This window comes from Passer montanus, unplaced genomic scaffold, assembly GCF_014805655.1.
Source record: "Passer montanus isolate IOZ18808 unplaced genomic scaffold, ASM1480565v1 scaffold27, whole genome shotgun sequence".
In the NCBI taxonomy this organism is placed as follows: Eukaryota; Metazoa; Chordata; class Aves; order Passeriformes; family Passeridae; genus Passer; species Passer montanus.
The window spans coordinates 4,056,664-4,071,577 of NW_024367372.1; positions in this window are offsets into that span (position 1 = coordinate 4,056,664).

The window sequence follows — 14,914 nt, forward strand, 5'->3', positions numbered from 1 at the left end:
TGACATGCCAGGAAGTCACTGGGACACGTGAAGATAAGATCCAAGTCCTGGGCTGTGTGTATGAAAGACGAAGCAAAACAAAACGGAGAAGCATGAGAAGTTAATAGCTGTGAGAGAACAAATGGGGCTGTGTGTAGGAGTAGCAAATGCTCTGCTCTTCTCAGCATCTGATCTATGTGCCCGTAACTCAGTGCAGTTGTATTTCAGAGATACTTGCCCGCCAGCCTGCTGTCTTTTTCTACCCACTCCATTTCCTCCATTTCTTACTTAGGTTTATGGACACGAGAAAGAATAATGTTAGTAACACTTATGAGTCACGTTTTCCACCCAGACACACCATGCTTAACCCATTCATACACATGTCCTTGTACAGCACCAGCTCCAGTTCTCTAATTACTCACATGAATCAATCAGACTGACTTTGGCAGTGCCCTGTCACAGATTATCTCCTAGGTGCTAATAGAAAGCCCTGCTTTGAGCAGCATATGATCCAAGTGGATGCCAAGGAAAAACAGATGGAAAGAGATGGGTAAGGGAGCACAAAGATATAGTGAGATACCATTACTCAGCACATAGGCAACAGTGTCAGCACACCAGCTGCCTAATTCTTGGGACAGCTTTTACAGGCTACGTCGTGTGTTCTTGTTTTAATGTTGGCTGGTTCATGTAAATGTCATCAGCTTTCAGCCATTGAAGAAAATGTGGGATGGGGTAACCTAGATAAAACAGATCCTGGCCTTACAGGCTGTATGGTATTTAGGAGATAAGAACTTATTCAGCTCTTCTGCAGGTGAAAGGATTGTAGGAAACCTGGCAGTTTCTGTCCTGAGTGGGGACAGCTTTAACCTGTTGGGGTGAAAGTGGGGCACAGCCCAGGAGCTCGTGTTCCATGTGTGGTGCCATGGTGCTGTAGCTGTGGTTGCTATGGGGAGGGAGTGTCTTGTTAATCCCCAACCCAGCTAATCTTCCATACCTAATTGAGAATTGAATACATTTCCTTTATTGTAAATTCTGGGCTTTCTGGACACTCATTACCAAGTATAACTCCACAGTCATCAGCTGAGTTCTGCACTAGAAGCAAAATCATCTACTGCAGAATGAAGGGAAGACATGTCTGATCTGCTGCCTGTCTTGTTTTGCTGGTATATCTATTCCCCCAGCATTACTCCTGCCTGGGTTTGCTTATCTGTGACCTCCAGAGGCCTTGCAGCAGATAGGATGCTCTGCCAGACCTGCCAAATCTCTGCTCACATCTGTGTATTCCAAACAGCCTGCCTGGGGGGGCATTTCAGTGGCACACACTGCAGGCAGGAGCTGATGCAGCAGATCTGTCTCCTCCAAGGCAATGCTTCAGGGCAGGCTGTGTTTCAGGGGTGGTCAGCAGGGAGAAGGAGCAGGCCTGTGAACAACATTAGTCAGACCCCGTGCCAGGACTCCTGGTGGGATGTGCCACATCTTCTGGCTGAAGGATCAGACTTCTGATGACTAATGAGAAGAGGTTTAAATATGTTGTGGGATGGAGCTTCTGTCATATAAAATTCATGGTGCTGGCAGGCCATTCTTAATAAATAATTATTCTCTCTGAAGAACACACATCTTCATTTCATGCTTGTAAAAAAAAAAAAAAAAAACCAGAAGGGAAAAGGGATATTTAAAGAATGAGTCTGATGTGATTTTGAACTTGCTCTTCCAGCAGCTTTGTACTGGAATGACACATGAACATTCCCATGAGGAAAGGTAGAGTGAGGGGAATATTACTTTGGTGAGAGGAGGAGACAACTGGTGTTTTCTGTCTAGCAGGAATAGAGGAGTTGCATTTCTCACCTCTGCAACACCTTCAGCTTCTGGGATGGCTCTGTGATCTTCAGAGACATGATCTGGGATGTGATCTTCAGAGACATCATGCACAGTGCTGGTGGGATACAGAGCAGGCCTGCACCAGCTCTCCTGTTTCAGCACAGCTCATAACCCAGCTCCCACTGCACCTTTTCTTCTGCTTTTTGTTGGCCTGTGACTATTGTCCTGCACACATTAGTACTTCTTCTGTTACCAAGAACAGACTGTTTTCCTTTGGGCTACTCATAACTTCCATGGGTGTTGTGAATACTGAAATTTCTAAGATACTCGTGAAAGTGCTGTGTACCTTGAGCTAGTAAAACATGATTATGTAGCCCTTCCTTTGTAACATGAGTTCTTCCTCTTAAGGGAAGCCAGATAAATGAAGAAGAAGCTATTGTTTGTTGTTGTTACAAAGGGCTCTTGAGCTAAATGGGACTTTGGCACCAACCACCAACTGCGTAATTTCAGGAGTGTGACTGAAATGGCTGGAAATCTCTTTTTGCTGCTAATGAGTACAGTGAATAATTGCTGCTTTCAGTTCTTTTTCAAGGCAAGATAATAAGATAGAGAATGCATGTGTCAGTGACTGATTAAGTATATGAGAATTAACTGATCCCCCCCCAAATACACTTACAGAAAATTCAGTGCAACCTCTCATGTGAGCTATTGCAGGTTATGGGTAGCTGAAGTCACCTGTATGTGAGTGTTACATGAGGGATGGGAAAAAAAAAATTGGAAAATCTGGGGTGTAAGAAGTTGTCTTCATAATGTTTGTCCCAAACCAGTGGTTTCCCTGGGAGTAATATTAGAAACACGTGGCATATCAATGTTAGATGATGGGGTAGTGAAGCATGGCTAAGCCTCCAGCCAGCTTGTATTAACCAGGCCATTCCAGCTTTCAGAATATGCCCCATGTTCTTAAAACACCCCTGAGCATCCCTGAGCGTCATTATTCCTCTCTGTGTCTCAGAGTCAGAGTTGAGTTCCCATGCTATGCCGTGTGTAACAGGGCCTGTCCTTTCCCTGTTCATTTGTGCTGCTTCTGTTTGCAGGAGAACCTGCTGTTATCTGCCATGCATGGAATATGTAGTTTGTGTAACTCCATCTGAAGGCTGTACCTAATGCTCTGTGGCAGCATGGTCTTGCTGGAAAAATAAATGTTATTTAGGGTTTGGAAGGTGAGTTGGATTTGTTCCAGTTGTCTTTGCCCATGTTGATTCTTTTGAAGTTGTTGTTTCCTTTTGTAGGTACCTGGATGGTACCAGCTGTTATCCTGAGGGAGGCAGGATGCTTGGGATGGGAGCTTCAGGCTTGAGATCAATTTCAAAGGACAGATGAAAGTAACTGTAATGAATTTTAGTGTCTTCAATATGTTGGTGGATTGCCAAAGAGGCACTTGAGACCCCTTTATTCTGGGGTAGCAGGTCTGGGGAAGAGACAGACAGAAAAGGTGTCAGTAAACACCAGACTCTCCCAGCCAGCTCAACCTCTTCCCTTTTTCTGTGGCAGGAGAAGATTGTCCCCATGCTTTCTTCCTCTCAGCAGCACATTCTGATGTTCCTTGTGCAGCTTTGAAACCAAGAAGCAGAGGTGTTTCCCAGCTGTGCAGAAGCTCTGGGCTGGTGGTGGTGTTCTGGGGAGGTTGGCAATGAGGATTCTATGTGGAACTTTCTTCCTGCTGAGGTGACTCACCCTAGCAAGCAACCTTTGCTGGTTCCACTGCACAATCTGCAACCCATCATGGCCATGAGCCATCAGCCATACAGCTGACCCCATACCTCACAGATCACATACATCTAGTTTTTTCATGTGAGTGGAAAGTCAGAAGACCCTTGGGCCTGGAGATGGGTTCCTGACATTCTTTGTTGTGGTTAATTTCTGGAAATTCAGGCTGTGGTTCATCTGTTCTGACGTATGCGTGTCAGTGCCTGAGCTACTCATTCTGAATTCCTTCTGCTGCTGCTGAAGAGAATGAGGCAGTGCTGGTGTGCTGCTTGACTGGCCTGTTTTAGATATCTGCATTCATTTGAGAGGAAGGACACTACCTATTCCTGTGTACTTTTTCTGCTTATATAAGCAATTTGGATTATCCACAGAGATGTACACGTCTTCACACTGGTCGTGCAGTTAGTGGAAGGACTCACCTCCTCAGAACTTGAATAGTCTGATGACTTAAGCACTGGGCAAAAACTCTGGATTCCCCAGACAAGCCAGGTGAAAGCCAGGCAAGTAGAGTTCTGGACACAGAAAGCTCTGGTTGTAGGGGCCCTGTCCCCTGGCTTGTTTGTCTGATGGATATCTGTCAGGGTTGTGACCACTAACCTGCTAAATGAAAAGCTGGTGCAGGATTTTGCTTTTGACTTGTTTTGTTTGTGCCAAGGAGATAAGAAGAGCTCTCAGAAAATAAACTTGAATCTCTAGACAGGTTTTTTTTCAGTGAACTGGGCTCTCCTGCTGACTTTTGTCTGTTTGCTGAGATCCTGGGTATACCCTTTCAGGAGTTATGAAGACATACATTTCCTATTATCCATCCAACTCTGCCTGATTCCCCATCTCCCATAACCCTCAGCATTTTTTCTGCTCCATATCCTCATGCCTGTGTCACTATCTTGATTTTTCATATTCTGTCTGTGCTCTTGTCTGTTTTCATTTGCTCATTGCTGCCTGTGCTTTGTTTCACTGGCCGCCAAGGCATGCAGCCTGCAAGGTCTCTCAGAAGTCTGAATTTGCCTTTAAAAAAGAGGCCCAAGATCTCAGCAACCTACCCAAAGAACTAAAAAAAAAACCCAAACCACCCCAAACAAGACAGACAGGAAAATATACAGTGGATCTTTTTGTGTGCTCATAAATAAAAGTCAGACAATCACATGCTTTTCTAAAAATAACACCCTTAGCAAGTGTTTTGGTAGGAATAATACTGACCTAGTTTGCAGGTTGCCCACGTGCAAAAAAAAAAAAAAAAGTTGGTGAGGAAAACCCGTTGCCTGACAGAGTATTTGCATTTGCTGAACCAGATTTGAATTAAGAGGTGTTCAAACAGCTCTTGTAGTCTCTTCTTTGGGCAATACTCTCGGGCACAAGGTGTGACTCTTGAGGATTTCCTGTGCAGGGCCAGAAGCTGGACTCCTTGGAGTATGACCCTTGTGAGGCCCTTCCAAAATTCCATGATTCTGTGATTCTTGGTGGCCTCTCTGGAGGCTTCAGAGGAGAGGGGCTCAGGAAACACTCACTGGCAGCATGGCCCACAGCAGTCACTTGCCTTCTGTGTGGGCTGGATGTGTAAGTTGCACCCGTGTGGTACAGTCAGTGAGGGTCCACACAAGCAGAAATCCTCTTCTGCAGCCTCAGTCTGGGATGTTCATGTCTGGAGAACGGGCAGGATATCTCTGTGATCTGTGGACCTGATTTGTGTGTGTGAGTTTAACTTTCTGTCTTTGTCTGTGGCACAGATTGAAACATTTTGGTGCTGAAGGAAATGACTCTTGACTGCCCAGCTCCTGCCCACCCCACAGACTCAGTCTGTGCCCCTGTCCTTGTCCCTGTTGCCAGGACTGCAGCATGGTCCTAGGGCAGGAGCTGTACCCTGGGGCATATGAGAGAGTCACCCCTGTCTGCCAGCTCCTTCTTGTCCCTTCTGAGTGGATATTGTTCAAGTCTTGGCTGGGACCTGGAACTGCTCTCTGTGGGCAGCTCAGCATCAGTGACAACAGTGACAGCTGCCATCAAGGGCTGGTATTAAGGTAACATCCCTCACAGTGATGGACACCCTTGGATTTCCTGGAAATCACCCTAGGAGGTCACTGGTCTTTTGAGTATTATTGGTTATTATGCAAGATTACTGAGATGAGCATGTGCAGAGGCCTGATAGGATCTCAGGGAGATGAGGGCAAAGTGGATCAGCAGCAAAGGCTGGATGAAAAGGGCCTTTCCCCAGGGCTGACCCCTTGAGCCTACCATTATCTTTACATTATGGAGTGCCACAGGACATGCTTCCCCTGTGTTGGAGAGCTGGCAGAAGGACAAGTGTCCTGCATGGCTCACCAGCAGGACACGGCATTGCCTTATTGAGGCCTCCCTATGATCCCAGGTGTGATGGATGTGCTGAGCCTGCAGCTGCATCCCAGCACCACCTGGCAGTGCAGGCTCAGCAGCCTCTCTGGCCCACTGGTGAACCAGCAGGATCTGCTCCAAGCTGCTGGAAGCTGCAGGCGGCTCGGAAGCAGCAAGCTGGCTGCCCTGTGTGAGCTCCTGCCCTCCACAGCCTTGGCACATGGCAGCCTCTCCACGAGCCTGGCTGCCTGGCCTGTCTCGTGTGCTGCAAGGAGGGCTGTAGCCCTTTCCAGACTCTGAAATGAGAGCAGAAGTGTGTCAGGGAGTGCTCTGTGGGGATATGGATAAAGTTTTTATAGCAAATGGATGCCATCACTGTCCCTTAAATCATATCCTCTTCCTTACTTTTCCCATTTCTCATGATAAGTGATTCATGAATTTCTGACTCTGAGCAGCCCTGGTGCTGGGAAATGCTCTCATTCAAGCAGAGAATCTAGGTCAGCTGCTCATAAGAATAGATCAAGCCTTCACTGAATGCAGTGGACAGACCTTCAGTTGGATGGGTTTTTCCCTGGCTTGTTTTATTCATAGTGAGCTCCAGAAGTTGACAGGCATTTTGTGGACAGCAGCTATAGCATCCTGCCAGCAGGCTCAATGCAAGCATTACTGAATCAGTGCATCACAGGGGAAAATTAATACTATGAGGTATTAATTGCAATTTTTATTTTTTTTTTACATAAGATAAGGTCCTCAGTAATGAAGATCTATATCTATGGTCAAGAGGATCTGTTTTATAAAAACATATATAATAAAAATGGAGTTTGAGCTTTTTCTCTGATTTTGCACCTATAAATAACTGCTCTTACATATGGCATCTAATTATTTAATTGTATATGCAGATTAGAAAGTCATTTACATGCTGTCATCAATGACAGCAACTAATAGCACTGGCAGTTATTTCCAGGAACACATGGTAATGCCAAAGGTTTTAAATATTAGTCAGTACCTGCCATATATCTCAATATCTCTCCCCATCTCTTCCTTTCAAAAATGTTAGAATAAATTAATAATCACAAGGTGCATCTGCTTCTTCTTGAAACTAGTTGCAGAAGATCTGTTATATTATATATTTTACATAAAATTGCAGTCCATCTAGGAGTTCCTGATTTATCTGGCTGTGATGGCTCCTTGAAACTGGGAAGAAAGAGGAAAGAAAATGTTAATATATCTTTTTCTCCATTTTATTTACATATGCAGAAGGTGAGGGAAGGCAGTTGCAGACATGAAAGACTTAAGTCCCATTAGTATGAAGTCTGATCCATAGATATTTTTATCCAGAAGATATTTAGCAGCTATTTGGCCTTGCTTTTGTATAGACTAAATTGTTACCCATGGTCAGATTAACAGGAACCAGGGGTAGGGAGTGCCCAGTTCATCTTCTTGTCCTCATCAACAAAATCAGTGCAGTCATCTTTTTCCTGATGCAAAACAGGTTTTGAGCATGACAGCTTATATTTTTGCTGCCATTTTACATGTTTTGCCCACAGGTGTAAGGTATACTGAACTGTGAAGAGTGGAGTAGCAGCCAAAGAGACCTCAGTGAACATAAACCTTTATTGGGCTTGGAAGCTCCACATTAAAACCTTGTGCAGAAAATACCATTATTGACCCATTTATTCAAACAGAGAAGCTCCAAGGCAGCTGCCTGAAAATCCAGTGATTCTGTGCTGTGTCAAGATCAGCTGTGTTAACTTGGTTTGCAGTTTGTGTGATTTTCAAAGGTTATTGACTCCAAGGCATTTGTTGTCATGTAGTCATGGAGTGTACAAACACCATGCTGCACCACTACTTCCTGCTCACTAAACAGATGTGTACAGCTAAGAGGCTGAATTTGAAACAAAAGGAATTTGTCAGTTACTTAAATTCTTTGTTGCTATGTGGCCTTAATGCTCTTTTAAAAATTCATTTTCAAGAATGGCTCTTGACAACCAGTAAATAACAGGTGCAGGAGATCTAAGGTCCTAACAGCGCAGATAACGTGCTTGTCCATGATGGGAAAAAAAGAGCCATTCCTTTTTAAATTTGCTCAATAACTTAGAAACATCCTTCCAAGTCACCTAATTTAGGTTCCTCGAGTATGATGGGAAAAAAATAGCCATTTTTTTGAGCCAAATTTGTTCAATAATTTATAAACATCCTTCCAAGTCACCTAATTTAGGTTCCTCGAGGACCACATCTTCCTGCTCTGCAGGGAGAATCTTTCTGTGAGCCATGAAGGCGGCAGAGTGGCTGTGAAGGAGGCGGCAGGGGAGCAGTGCCAGAGTGCTGGCAGTTGGTGCTGTGCAGCTCTCGGGAGCTGGGGAGTGTCTCTGGATCTTTATATAGCACTGCCTCTGCTCTGCTGAGATGTGGGAGGCATTGGAAAGATGAGATACATCCTGATACTGACAGCAGATGCACACATTACAAATACTCTTCCCTTTCCTTTAACTTGCCTGTTCCTGATGCTTCCAGGTTTTGCCCACCTCTTGTTTTCTTGATATTTCTTTCATTTCTGTAAGACAGGAATGGGTCTGAAAATGTTGAAGACCCTGAGGCAGCTTCCACATCGTGAAACAGTGCTGAATTTTCTAGTGCCATTTCTCTTCTAAATGCTTTTCTGGTTTTGGAAGAAAACCCGGTGATGTAGCGTAAATGTTTTATCACCATGTATTTGGGAAGCCTGCTTTATTCAGCCTGAACTGATGCTAATAAAAAATTAACGCTTCTCTTTGTGCTCATGAAGAGTTCCTCCCCAGGGTATTTTTCTGAAATAGTTTCAGAGGATGATTGGCTCTCTCCTAGGACCTTTTTGGGTGCCTCTTGCTGCAGCAAATCCCTCACTGTAGCTAGCAAGCTCCCATGCTAAGATTGTAAAAGTCTTTCAAAACAGACCTTTTAACAGTGTGGTTTGGCATCTTGGATATGCTGAGCTTTACCAGGGCTAGTGGCTAAACCAGGTTGCTGCTCACTATGGGGTGGGAATGGAGTGTTTGCTCAGATTATCCAGAAGTGACAACAGCAGACACTTTGTGTTGAACATTTCTGAAGATTAAGTGTCTATACAAGAGCTGATCTCTTTTCTTCTTACTCCTCTTCTAAATAACCTGTTCAGCCATGAGGATGAGGGCCCTGAGTAGTGTTGTTAAAATACCCCACCCCATACTAATACATGTATTAATATATTGATATATTACTACATTACATATTTATATGTCAATGTAGTAATAAAAATACATATTTATTTAAATATATTAATATATCAATATGCCCCATACAATAGCTCCTGTGTCAGTGCAAGTGCATGGGGAATTCCTGCCTTAGTTTGTAGCCAGACACACTTGCAGTGAATGTTGAGGGGAGAAACAGCTGAGTTTTGATATTTTGTCAATATTGACAGGTGCCTAGCTCCTGTCAGAGGTCTTGGGGTGTCCTGGCAGCTGATCTGTAGATATGATTTTTAGCTTCCAGATGGTGTCTGGCAGATGTGCCTGTGGAGCCATGTCAGTGCACTGGGGGTGAAGCACTGAAGACTGGAATTTACACAATCACTGGCCTCTTGTGACAGCAGAAGAAGCATGTAAATAATGTAATGTGGATTTTCAGTCCCAAATCTCTGCATATGCTGTTCTGTGTAGGACTGTGGGTACAGATGTGTGTAGGAAGTTTCCTCTGAAGTTGAACGTAAAGTTTTTACTGCTGCAAAGAAATGATGTAAAAATGCACAGAGGAATCTTATTGATCTAAGGCAAATGAAGAAATTCAAAATTTTAGGCTTGTCTGTCCAAATGTAGATGGAATATTTATAATACAAACTTTCCCAAGAAAGCCCTCTGGAAAAAATCATGGATCATCTTGAAATGAGATATGGTAGTGGTTGAGGTAGTGCATTCTTCACCCCACCAGCAAATAATATCCATGATTAACTTTTTTAAAAAGCTTTTTCCATTCCTAGGAGACAAAGAAGCATTTAAGTTGTAGATTTCCTCTGGCAAAGCTGCCCTTGGAGCTTTCCTTGGATAACTTCAGATAACTCATAAGATTAGAAGCCAAGCTGTTGGGTGACAGCTCTTCGAGGTGACCAGACTGGCAGCCTGCAGTGCTGCGGTGTTTTATGTGGCAGAAAACTGTGCTGAACACTAAGTTGCTACTCTGAAAAGTATTGTTTCAGTCTTCTTTTGCTATGTGGATTCAGGTATTCTCAATGCAAGGATTTTTAGGGCCACATCAAACAATTCTATTGCCTGACTCTCTACAGTTCATTTTCGCAATATTGGGGATTTTGTGTTTTATTTATTATTACTGCTATTGCCATTTTTTCGAAAGAGGAAGCATCTTCCTCAAAGCAATGCTTGTTTCATTCTGAAAAGTAAAAACATAATTAGGCAAAATCCCCAGGAATTAGCTAAAAATGTTCTAAAGGAACAGCAAAGTAGGTTACTAATTAAGTGAAAATTGAGGTCAGTTCGAAATGGGGTTCTTACAATAAGAGGAAAAAAAGAGGCAGTGCAAAATTTTTATATCACATCCAATGAATGTTATGTTTCAGTGTTCAGGGCAGGGAAGGAGCAGTATCCAATTCTTTGGGGAACTTATTCTTTGGGCTTTAGTGTGGTTGCTGAGAGTGCTGGGACCATGCAGCGTCTCTGTCAATCCATCTGCCTGTCCTCTCCTCGTAAACCAAATTCCTCCAGTTTCAGACAAATCCAGAGAAGGACAGAAGTTTCAGATTAACTCTTCCAAAATGGGATAAAAATCAGTGCCAGAGCAGAGAAAGGCTACTCAAGCAAACACACTCAGGAAGAGAAAGGAAGAAGCTTTCTTCTTTCCCTTTTGCTCCAAAATCGGTGCCATGTTCGGGGTAGCACAGATCTCAGGCAGTGAGAGTTTGCAGCCTGGGGCTGGGAATCATTCTAGGGAAGCAACTCTCTTTCATCTGTTGCTATAGGAGAGGCTGCCTGTATTAAATATTTGTGCTGCTTTATTTGCCCATGCACACAGATTATCTGGAGAGTACAGGGGATTTGGTGAGCACCAGAGGCAAGGAAACCGTGTTTGTGTACCTTCAGACTGCGCTGCCGGGTGGAGCCTCTGATATGAAATAAAGGCTGAGTTCATGCTGTGTTCTCTTCCTTAGCTGGGGCACTGAAGGTCTATCCTCTCCTCAGATGTGCATGTTTATGAAGTGTGTAAGGATGTACTATTTTGTGTGAGCCATCTTCTCTCACTTTGGTTAAAACTGGCTTTAAAACTGACTTAAAATCCACTCTTGTGCATTAGGCCAGGGGTTCACATGAATACAGAGATACATGCAACCTCTGGCTGTGTTGTCTTATTTCATTAGGAAGTGGAATTATCTTTAGGAAATAAGAATTAATGTATGCTTCTCACAGGACGATAAACATCTGACTGTGCACAATGGGCAAAGTCACCTCTTGCATACAACCATGATGGCAGCACCAGCTGCAGTGTCAAATGTGAGGGGAAAGTACTTTTGTTTCTTTGTTGGTTTGTTTGTTTTGTATCTCTCCAAAAAACCCTACCTTGCTTGGAATAGAGGCTTCTTCTATTGATTCTGCAGGAATCAATCTTCTTTGATTGCTGATGAAATCAAAGGTGCTGTGTGTGAGTGGAGAACACATTGTCTGACTGCAATATAGCTTCACAGAGTGGTTTTACATCCTAGGAGTCCAACATCTTTTTGTGCCATACTCCGAACATTTCATCATCATAATTAATATTCCTGTCTGCCATGTTTCATGCCTTTGGTTCAAAGCAGTGGAAAGTACCAGCATGTTCTGGAAACAAAAGAGGGAGGTGAAAATCCTCTCCAGATACTGCAATCTGCCTGCCTCTTAGGACCAAGACTATTTCATATAACAGATGCTGCTGAACACAAAGTTTCCATTGTCTGTGCCTGACTCTGTTCATGTAATATCCCTGCAAAGCAAGCAGGGGCATCACTGCATCGCTGGAATTGGAATATTAATGTAATTGGACTCTTGCAAAGTAATTTAATTTGTAGTGCTAATAGTCTGACTTCATTAGCATGAAGACCAAACACCTATTGTTCAAGCCAGGCACACAATCCACTTGTTATGAAGAGATTTTATCTATATAGGCAGAAGAATTAGGAAATAGCAAGATAAAGAGTTAAGTCAACATGGAAACAATATAAAAATTTCTCAAAGATATTCGCTTGTTTAATGGAAAATCCCAAAGACAAAGGAGTTACAGTTTTTCTGAGATAGGAAGACAGAGTCTCAGTGATGTGGGGAGGCTGTGGACTTTTCTAGGAGCTCCAGGAAATGAGAGAAACTCCTGAATGCTGGGGATGTTCCTAGGAGACAAATTGCTTCTCTTTCACAGTAAGCATAGTGAGGGTCATGGCAGGGAAAATGACCCTGCTAGGAAAATCCCACTGTGGATAAATGGAGGCATTGAAACACCAGGAAGAAGGAGAGGGCTGCCTTCCAAGAAATGGCTTTGGAGGAAGAAGAAAGTCATTTTGTACACCTGACAAAGGAGTTTGTTCAGAAGCTGAGCTCTCCTTGTTTTTGGTCCTGTGTCCTTCTGGTTTCCTATTGCCCTTCTTTCCTTGGAATGGCTCCCCTTGGGTGAGCAGCTCAGGAGCCCATGGAAGGACCAGATAAAACGTGGCTGTGCACCAGCTCCTTTGCCCAAACCAATGGTTTTGAACAGCATTATGTAAACTCTTTGTGAAAAACCTCTGTTCTAGTTTGACATCAACACTTTTATGTAAAGGTGTAGCTTCCCTGTGAGCTTTGCCTGTCTCGGCATAACAGCACCCATGGGAGCCCTGTGCTGGATGATGTTCCTAGAGACTGAAATCATCCCCATGTTTTAACTGCAGAATCTCAGCATTGGAGACAGAGGGGAGAGGCCTGCACACCCTGTGTGTGCTGTTAAGGCACACAGGCCCAGAAAAGCAGGCTGCTGCTGGCCTCTGGGCAGCTCCCTGGTGCCATGTCCCCTCCTGCAAGAGTGCATCCCCTCGGAGACAACATCCTTCAACCCAAAGCCACTGTGGTGGGCAGGGTTGCAGAGGGGTGACAAGGGATTGCTGGGGCATCATTTCCTGCTGCTGCTGGGCTCAGCACCTTGGTCAGACTGACCATCCCTGTCCTGCTGTCCCTTCACAGGGGGCTCCTGGCTGCCTGCTGCTGGAGGCATGGCTCTGCCTCTGCTTGCCCTGGTTTGTGAGGAGGGAAGGCAGGACACAGCAGCCATGTGGGCTGTTGGTGCTGCAGTGCTTGGTGGGCTGTGCCCTGAGGGCACTCTCTTCTTGGGGAGTGCCTGACATTCCCTTGATTGATGGATCAAGTGGTCCATGGAATAAGAGTTGGTCCTAGCCTCAGGATGTCAGTCCATCTCTGCTGTCACTCCCTGCTTTCCACAGGCTTGTATTGTATTCCCATGAAAGAGGCTTTCTGGGAAAACACAGCAATTCCCACACATCATGCTGCCACAGTTTAGGGCACGATCTGCAATTGTAAGTGTGTTCAAAATCTGTGTACTGCAGAGAGTCTTGCCTTCAGGACTGGCACTTTGACATCTAATTTCCTTCCAGAGAGAAGTCTAGGGAAATGGTTTTTGTTAGAGACAGGCTTGTTGGAAAAATGCTGATGAAGTGAAACATAAACATATTGTGTTAGAATTTTCATGGGAAAATATTGCTGAAGGGTTTCAGCATGCCTGGAATGCTTCTCTCACTACTGACCCTCTTACTCCATTTTGTATTCATATACTGTGCAGCTATAACATTCCAAATGAAACGTTTTAACTTCAGCCAATTAAAAATTAAGGTTAAAATAGAACGTGTATAAAGCCTCTCAATGTTTAACTTTATTCACAAGCTGGGAAAACACTGTATTTTGCAACCTCAGTATTTCCTACTGGCTGCAGATCAAATGTGTGACCACTGGAATTTCTGTTTCTCTTTCCAAATGAAATGTATTTATTTCCTCCTCCCTATTGTTACTAATGAATCAAACGGCTTTGTGATAACATGCTTGTGGAATGAAGCACTGATAAAAGAGCCAGAACAACCTAACATTTATGTGGTTTCCAAGAAGGAAACTAGTGGAATTTTACTATCATAAAAATGTAGAAAATTTTGGAAGAAACTGCAGGCATTAAACCCAGAAATATGAATTAACATACTTGAAACAGTCTAGATGATGTGTGGAAAAATCACCCCTTAAATTCATACCCCTAAAATCATTGTTGCATAGTGCATGGTTTTGAATAAATACAGCTTGTGATGATTAATAGAAACTGTCCTCAGCTGATGAAAATCCTCAAGTTTTTGATTTAATCTTTATAATAATGGAATAGAGAATTAAACCCAGTTTGTAATTGTCTTGCAAGAGGGGCATGGTAAGGACAGCATTTCAACTCCTCTCCAAGTTCTCAAGCAGTGTATGGACTTAAAAATTATCTATTTTAAATGCAAGCTCCTGGATTTAAAGGATTTCTGTGGAGGAATTTTTTCTGTGGTTTATGGTCAAATCTTTAGCAGTCCAATATGGACCTCGTGCTGAGCAGACACACACCTTCTTTTTCTTCACTTGTGGATATTGGCTGGTGAACTGATCCATACGTGTGCATACATGTATGGACACACACACACACAGACACACAGACACACACAGACACACACATATATATATGGTGGATTGCTGCAATGTAATGCTGTTTATATCCCTGTTTGTGTGCCTGGTGAACTGATCATATATGTGCATACATGTATGGACAAACACACAGACACACAGACACACACATATATATATATAGTGGATTGCTGCAATGTAATGCTGTTTATATCCCTGTTTGTGTGTATATAAATTTAAAATAATAGATAATAGTATACATAGTTGCTGGAATATTGCACATTCCAGAAGGCTGAGATTGTTCTTATCTCCTCTGAAGGGTGTTATTAGAACATGGAAACCAACACCCATTC